Raw genomic sequence first — 9,570 nt, 5'->3', positions numbered from 1 at the left:
ATATATATATATATATATATATATATATATATATATAATAGATAGATATACATTCCTATTCATTCTTTTTTTAAGAGAGAGAGAGAGAATTTTTAAATATTTATTTCTTAGTTTTTCGGTGGACACAACATCTTTATTTTTTATTTTTATGTGGTGCTGAGGATCGAATCCAGCGCCCCTCACATGCCAGGCAAGGGTGCTACAACTTGAGCCACATTCCCAGCCCCCTATTCCTTCTTTTTCAAAGGGATTGCATTTCTGTTCAGTATTTACCTATGAGAAAATGCTAACTAGATACATGTTCCCTTTCAGTAAATTATGCCTCAGAAATGTAAAAATGGTTGAATCAACTTATAATTTTTTCTGACAATGCCAGTTGCTTCACATTCTGGTCAACATTTTGTGTGTGTTTTTAAATTTTGATCATTCTGTTAGATTATACCAATTATATCTTATGGAAATTTTAATTTGTATTTTCATAAGCCCTAATGATGCTTAGCACTTTCTGAGATGTCCTTTGGCAATATCAACTCTTTTTGTGAAAGACTATTGTATTTATATTTATAAATATCCACAATTAGTTTCCTTTGGTGTGTGTGTGGGGGGGGGAGGGGTCTTGGGATTGAAGCCAAGGCCTTGTGCAGGCGAGACAATCACTCTAACATCTGAGCTCTATTCCCAGCCTGGTTTCCTATTTTTTTAACTTTATTTAGTTAGTTATTTTTATGTGGTGCTGAGGATTGAACCCAGTGCCTCACACATGCTAGGCAAGCACAGTACCACTAAGCCACAACTTCATCATCCCTGGCTTCCTTTTTTAACAACCACAAGTATTTAGAAAATGTTATAGTATGTACAGAATTGTTTTAGTTTGAAACATTTGAAATGGAAAAAGCGACATTATGTGGACTTTTCTGGCAGAAATGCATAAGCTGAATTGAATAATTAGGCAACATCCAACAAGCTCAAAGGAAGGGGTGTTTTATGAACATTGGGACTAGGCTCTTAGATTGTCAAGGTCATGGTAAATTGGAAATATTTTTGTATGTATTTCCTAAAAACAAGACAATTTTTCTATATAACAACAATCAAGCCATCAGAATAAAAAAATTAATATTGATGAACTGAGACTTCCTAAACCTATTCTCTTTGGTGTTTTATCAATAAATCCCAGATATTTCATTCTGAAAATTCATTTCAGAAGCCAGAATCACATGGTACAACTATGTGTCATGTCTCTTCAGTTAACTTCAGTCTAGAACAATTCCTCAATCTTTCCTTGACTCCCATGACCTTGACAATCTAAGAGCTGTCTATGTTCTTTTCAAGTTAAAATACTTTGTCTTCATTGTCTGATGTTCTATCTTCTAAGTGTTCTACTCTGCTGGTAGTATTCTCATTTGAGTTTTTAATTTGGTTTATTGCTTCCTGCATTTCTAGGATTACTGTTTGTTTCTTTTTTATAACCTCTATCACCCTGTATAGTTGATCTTTTGCTTCCTGGATTTGTTTATGTAATTCATTGTTGAAGTGATCTTTCATTGTCTGATTTTGCTATCTAATGTCTTCCTTGAGACTCCAGATCATCTGAAGCATGTATATCCTGAATTCTTTCTCTGACATTCCATCTGCTGCAGATATTACCTCTTCTAAAGTTGAATTGACCTGTATTGCTTGTGGTCCTTTCTTTCCTTGTCTTTTCATACTGCTCGAGTTTCTTTCTGCTTGGTGAAACTGTTGTGTTATTGAATTTTCCCTCTATATATTTATATTGCTCTTGTATAGTTGCAAAGTCTCCCTTGCAGGCACAGGTGGCGGCTATGCTCCTCCTCCAATTGGGGTGATCTGTCTATCAAGCCAGCGGGCCGCTGGGCCCCTTCTCTGGGTCGCGCGGTCTGCCTACCTTGAGGGGAAGCAGCTGGGCCCCTCCTCCAATAGGGGTGATCTATATACCACGCTGGCAGGCCGCTGAGCCTGTTCTCCTGGTCAGTCGCAGGTCTGCCTACCTTGCAGGCGCAGGCGACGGCTGTGCCCCTCCTCCAATTGTGGTGATCTTTCAACTAGGCCAGCAGGCCGCTGTGCCCCTTCTCCGGGACTCGCGGTCTGCCTACCTTGCTGGCGCAGGCGGCAGCTCTGCCCTCCTCCAATTGGGGTGATCTCTCTATCATGCCAGCGGGCCAGTCTACACTGTAATTTGAAGTCATGTATTTTGATGCCTCAAACATTCCTCCTTTTTCCCAGAATTCCATTGGCAATTTGGGGTCTTTTAGACTTCCATATAAATTTTTTAGTTCTGTGAAAAATACCATTAGCATTTTTATTGATATTGCAGTGAATCCATAGATTGCTTTTGGAAGTTTGGCTATTTTAATAACCAAGTCTTCCTAACCATGAATATTGAATATATTCCCATCCTCTTGTGTATTCTGTTTCTTTCTTCACTATTTGGTCATTTTCATTGTACTGGTCATTCATCTCCCTTGTTATCTTTATTTTGAGGTTCTTATTTGATTTTTTTGTTTTGTTTATTTTTTCTTTGTTTTTATAAGTCCAATTTTAATGGGATCACTTTTTTGATGCTCAGTGAGTTTGTTGTGAGTGTAAAAGAAAGCAATTGACCTAGTATGTTGGTTTTAATTCCTGCAACATAAGTAAAGTTCTCAGTTCCCAGAGATTTTTGATAGACTCTTCAGATTATCCTAGGTATAGAATCATATCATCTGAAAGCATGGATAGTGTTATTTCATCCTTTCCTATTTGTATACATTTTATTACTCTCTCTGCCTGATTGCTCTGTCCAAGGTGTCCAGGATTCTATTGAATAAAAACAATGAGAGTATACACCCTGTTTTTTATTTTTAAACATTTTCTTCTCTTCTCTTACTTAATTTTTATTCTTTTTAGTTATGACACACTACCAGGATAAACCTTGACATAATCACAAAAGCATAGAACCCAACCCAATCCAATTCTCTCACCCAGCACAGCACCTCCAGCCCCCACTCCCCTCCTTCCAATCCGTCTATCATACTTCATCATCATAGCAACTGGGCAATCTTGTGTAAGGAAAATTAAAAGAGACACAGAGACAAGATGCAGAGGCAGGAAAGATGGCAGAATTGCAGAGAGGCCAAACTGCAAAGCTTCATTTTTATCAATAGGTTACTTTAGGTCATTAGTGTCATAACTACATTATTGTTTGGTGTTCCTCTATTCCCAGGAGCTGAATGTCTGAAATCAAGGTCTAGGCTGATAAGACTCTAGCCAAGAGTCTCTACATGAAGGAAATGACATAGCAACTAGATACTACACCTGTATTAGTTATCTTACTAGCTTCTAGGAGAAGCTGCCAAACATTCCAAGCATGGGAAATAGAGTGCCAGATACCCACTGAGACTTTACTCACCAAAGGACCACTTCCCTGTATATTTCCACAGTCAGAATCCCTAAAATCTTGTCCTGCACCTTTGCACAGAAAGTTCCCAGAGCAGCACAGCCACAGGCATTCAAGGACCATAATCCAAGTCATGCCTCTCCACATCTCTCCCTTTTTTTATTTTTTAAATGTAACTGATGCATGTCTACTCTGAAGTGCTGGAACTTGTATCAGATGAGCTTGCAGTTGACTGTGAGAACAGAACACAGAATTAAGAGCAAAGAAATAAGTCCTAAGAGATTCCATGCAGCATGCTTTAGCATGTTTTATGAATTGAAACCATTCAGGTCATTTAACAGGTTTCTCTATAAAACTGGCAGGAAATAACTTGGGAATCTTACTTTTTGTATGACTTGGATGTAATGGTGCATTTGTAAGAGATCTAAACTAACATTGTTATGATTCCAAATTCCTAACAGATGCATCTCTATCTTTTCTCAGTTCCATTAGGATCTATGTCATGGAAGAGGTGTTACACAAATAAACTGGCAAGTGACATGGCATTGTAATTGTTGTCTGACCTAAATACTTTGCATCTGATCATCCAAGCCAACTATAGTAGTCTGTAAGGCATTCAACTTAGCTTCAAGTTTATTATCAATAGATTCCTGATGTCAGAGGGCTTTTAAAATATTTTGTGCCAAAGGGTTAGTGATAGGGAGCACTATATACCCATTTCCTTCACTTTTTTAAATATAAAAAAATCAGTTACCTGTCCCTTGTCCCAGTCTCATTCTCACTTCTGAGTAGGAAACTCTTACTGCTATAAGGGGAAATGAGCGATGACTGTTTTGGCTGCTTCAGGCTGAGAGGAGATAAAGTGGGGCAGACAGTTTGGGTTTTCCTTTTCAGAATGTTTTGGCCAGTCCAGGGGTATATGGTGAAAGTCTGGTTCAGAAAAAAAAAAAAAACAGGCTTTAAAATCATCTGGGAGGTGAGTGCTTCTATAAGAGAAACAAGAAGACATGAGTACTACAATGAGATAAATACAAAATAAATAAATATAACAATGACAAAAGGGACCAGCAATTTTTTACCAGGATGGGCAAGAGCTAAGAAATTATATTTCTGGGAGGCACTAACAGAAAATAGTCATAAAGTTTACAATGATAGTACAAATGAAATTAACAAGATAAAACTCATATTGAATTCTTATAATAACTATGACCCAAGAAATATAATTTTATGATTCCAAATCTTTACTTTAAACTTTAGTTTGAAGAAAACCAGAGTGGAAAAATGTCCCTTTAAGAACTTTATTATAAAAGATTTGTATACTTGGAAGATATGAATGCATTTAGTATACAAAGAGGCCAGTAACAACACCACAATTACACTGATGTTTTTAAATTTACCAAGTTTAGCTTTTAAAGAAAAATTTAGACTCCAGGCCAACGATAGTAGTCTGTAAGGCATTCAACTTATCTTCAAATTTATTATCAATAGACTCCTGATCTCAGAGGGCTCTTGAAGTATTTTTTGCCAAAGTGTTAGTGATGGGGAGCCCATAATAGAGTGTAATACTCTAAAATAACAGTTGTTGTTTAACTAGAATTGTACAAACCCTAATTCCCTTAAGACTAGTTTTTCTAAATCATAAAACTTAACAGACATAAGAAATTATCTTGATAGATAGAAGCAGATTAATGTTTTAAGAAATCCTTATGACGTTAACACACAGAGGATTAAACTTTAGTTTATATCAATACATTAATATTAGACCTTGGGGAAAACCTTGGATAACTTTAACTGATTGTGCTATTTATATATAACCAATTTAGTTTCACACAAACCTTTTGAACTTTACGCTCTACAAACGTTATGTAAAGTACTTAGACATTTTACAACTTTTTACTTTACCACACAAAAGACTTTCTTATCCAGAAACATTTTTTTTCTTTCTACTTTTCATATTAAAATCTTTCTACACCTAGAGCTTTCCTTATATCTCTTTTCTAGCTGTTGACCCATCTTTTAAATTTACATTTTAAAACAGTCCTTATGAAACTTCTGAGTTTAGACAAATTACTTTAATAAGATGGAATATTTTGTTTTTATCGTACTTTAATTAAAACCTAATTGAAATCTTTTGTACTCTTTGTATACAAAATTATACCTGATAGAATCTTAATTCTTAGTACACTTGTTTTACTGAAGACACAGAAAAAAAATCAATCTCAAACCTTTTTTAACTTACTGATTTATGAAAACTCATATAATGTTTAAATATATAACCATGTGGAATTTTCAGATGTCTCCTCTTTAACAAACACATGTATAAAGATTGATTCCATCTACTGTAATCTAATTTACTAATTTTAACTGTAAAAACCAGGATATCAGACCAGTGTAGTTAACAGTAAAGCCATCTCTTCACTATTAAAGAAAAAAACCTAGGAACAATCAAAATTACATTTTCAACATTTTACAGAAACCAACACTTTATTGTCTGACCACTTAGAAAAACTTGAGTTAGTAATTTTAAAAATATCTTTACTCTCATCTGTTTACCTAATTTAAATTGAACTTCTTTTATTTAAGTCACATGAACCAAAAGATATTTGAATCATTTTCTTATTTAAATTTTAATTTATGAATGCTCATTTATCTATATGCCAATTTTGATACCATGTGCATGATAAATGGACACAAGCACATATGTAGAAACAACAATACAATACACAGGTGTACACACATACACAAAACAGACAGGAAACAAATATCTTGTAGCTTTTTGTAGGTAGATTCCCACAGGTAGGAGGCAACAGGTAGATCCCCACCGGTAGGAGGTTTATTAAAACCTCTATTAGACTTAACGTTTTAGAAATTAAAAGGGAGCCTATCAGACTTTTACATTATGACTTAAATATAGGGCAATCCTGTATAGTTGGAAATATTAGGTGTAAAGCCTGACAACCATGGCAGAAACAGAAATCAAATGTTCAGTTGTCCACTTGTCCCCAGTAGCTATCAGACTTATTCCCAACACCACCACGTCAATTACCGTTTAGGATTTAGTGAAAAGAGATTTCTCAATGCATTTAAGAACCAACTCTTGAAAAGTTGGCCTCTGAACAAAGACAGAGTGCAAAATCCTCTATAGTTACATACAGGACTGATTGGGAAAATATACTAATTTAGGAATGCAGGATCAAATGTGAGTTTACCATAAAACCATGAGCTCAAAAATGTAGACTTTTAGAAAAACAGATGTTTTTTAAAAAAAAAAATGACACAGCCATTAATTATTCTAGTAAAGGAAGATGCAGAACATCTTTATCAGATCAGAGTGTATTTTGACATCAGATTACAGTCAATCCTGATATTTAAAGAATGTGAAAGAATTGAAATCCTCAAGTAAAGAGGACTTGTATATATAAGATCTTCCCATTTTTCTCCCTGTGATATAGTATTTATGGAGAAAATCATTAAGAAAGCAGAGTGGTAGACAGTGAGAGGAGATAGTGCCAGCCATTTAGACCCCACAGCAGCTTGAATCTACAAGTGACACTTTTTTTTCTTTGATCTCAAATTGGTTTTGAATCATTGCCTCTGTAATTTACATTTCAAATGCAAGCCCAGGAGAGACAGAGATCTGGAAGAAGCTAAGAAGTAAGGAGAGCTGCTATCTTGAGCTTGAGAGGCAAAACCTCATGCATAGAGCATTTTAGCTATTTTTTTTTTTTCTTGTAAAACCAATATCTTAAGGTGTGGTGCTATAGTTTATGTTTTCTCTGGAGACCCCTTTTTCTTCTTTTTCATTCCTTGAGATTTAAACATTACTTTAAGCATTTGTATACAAAGTTTCCTCTCTTTGGAAACTGTATGTCTGGCTATATACTTGCAGTCCTTACCTTTCTTTATCTGATGTGATTCCTCAGGAGTGTCCCCTCACCTAATCCTTATAGTTCCCCCTGTGTCCTGTTCAGGAGCCAACTGCACGACCTGTATGGCTGAACCTTAGAGTTTAGCAAAGGGCAATGGGAGGTGAAGAAAGACAAACAGACACTTAGAGAGAAATCTAGAAACACATGGGACACCATACTATGATGGAGAACCAATGACCCGTACCTAGCTCAACCCATTTATTGTATAAGTTTTATCATCAAAAGGCTCTCTGTGGAAATGTTTCCTCAAAGGAGGCAGGCTTAAAAGTCAAAGCACTCACAATCAATTATAATTATCTTGCTATGCTTATGATTCTCTATCTCAGGCAGCTGGTGACTGAACTTAGAGTCAAGACTCATAGTCCCATGCCTTGCAAAGAACTTCCTCAGGCAAGCCATCACCATAGCAACAGAGCAAACTTGTCCTGCTTCATCACACAGAAATTTCCTATAACGGTGTACCTATAGCCAAGAGGCAATCAAAGTCCATGATCCAAGTCACTGTTCTCCTTCTGTAATTAGGTTTTTGTCGTGAATATATGCAGAATTTTTTGAAAAATATATTTTCTAGTTGGTGATAGACCTTTTTTTATTCATTTATCTGTATGTGGTGCTGAGAATTGAACCCAGTGGCACACACCTATGAGGCAAGCACTCCACCATTAAGCCATAACCCCAGCCCCTGTATGCAGGAGTTAATTGATGGAATTTAATGCATCAGTGAAATAATCCTGAGATTTTAACCCTTGATTCAATTTATGTGGTGTATTACATTTATCGATTTGCCAAGGTTAGCAAAACATATGTCCCTGGAATGAAGTCAACATGATCATGGTACATAATTTTTTAATATAATGTTGAATTGGACATATAAGAATTGTAATGAGGACACTGGTCTCTGTGTTCCTCAAGGATATTGGTTTATACTTTGTGCATGTGTATACAAAGTGTGCTTGTATTTATGTGCACACAAGCCTTCACATTTGATGAGAAAATAATACTATATTTATAGAATGAGTTTGGAAGCATTCCTTCCTTTTCTCTTAAGGAATACTTTTAGGACAATTGTACTTCTTTTAAAGTCTAGGAAAACTGGGTTGTGAGTCTATCTGCTTTTATTACTTCTTCAACATCATTGCTTTTTATTGATATATTTAGACTTCCTACAATTTCTTGGTTCCACTTTGGTAGGTCTTATGATTAGAACTTTCCACATTATCCAATCTACAGACATATTATCTGTCAAAACATTCCATCATGATCCTCCAGATTTCAGTGGTATCTGTTATAATATGCCTTAATTACATCTGATGTAGTAAAATTGGATATCCCCTTTCTTTTGGTTAGTTTGGCTAAAGGTTCCTCAATTTTGTCTATCTGTTCAGAAAAGAACCCTTTACTGCATTAATCCTTCATACTCTGTTTTCAATCTCCATTTCATCTCTTCCTTGTCAAATCTTATTATTCCTTTTCTTATACTCACATTGGAATTGGGTTTCTCCTTGTTTTTCCAATCCTTGACATACATCATTATGTTATTTACTAGAGATCTGTTTTTCTAGTTTAGGCACTTATACCTATAACTCTCTCTCTTAAGCCTGCTCTTGATGTGCCCCAAGGGTTCTCATAGATTCTGTTTCCATATTCATTTGTTTCTATGAACTTTTTAATCTCCCCTGGTTTCTTCAATGACCACTGCCTCACTGTGCTTACCATTATGAGAACCAAATTGGATCTTGGTACTCTATTTTCTTACCAATAATGCACAAAAGAAAAGAAATTTGAGAACTGACCCAGAAATCAATTATGTATTTTAATAAGAACATGCATGGGATAGATGGTTCTGACAGATCATATTCTAAATGACCATGATATTTTACAGTGATAATGTATCAATAACTCAGCATTAGATCCATGTTATTACTTGGGGTGGTCAATACAAGTATTACAGAACACAGGAAAGAGCAGGTATATCTGTACAATGACCAGAAAGAAAAAAAAGCTCTAGGATGGAACTGTGACCACCAGCAGAACAGGCCAGACCTGCAACCGATAGACAGAACAGGCCCAGTGGCCTGAGGAAGGGTAGAGCCGCCCCCCTCCCCCGCGCCTGCAAGGTAGGCAGACCTGCGACACACTGGCAGAACAGCCCCAGAGGCCTGCAGAGGGGCAGTGCCGCTGCCTGTGCCTGCAAAGTAGGCAGAACTGCGACCACGGACAGAACAAGCCTAGTGGCTCGCAGAGGGA

This window comes from Marmota marmota, unplaced genomic scaffold (genome assembly GCF_001458135.2).
Source record: "Marmota marmota marmota unplaced genomic scaffold, marMar, whole genome shotgun sequence".
In the NCBI taxonomy this organism is placed as follows: domain Eukaryota; kingdom Metazoa; phylum Chordata; class Mammalia; order Rodentia; family Sciuridae; genus Marmota; species Marmota marmota.
This window is presented reverse-complemented; position numbering follows the sequence as displayed.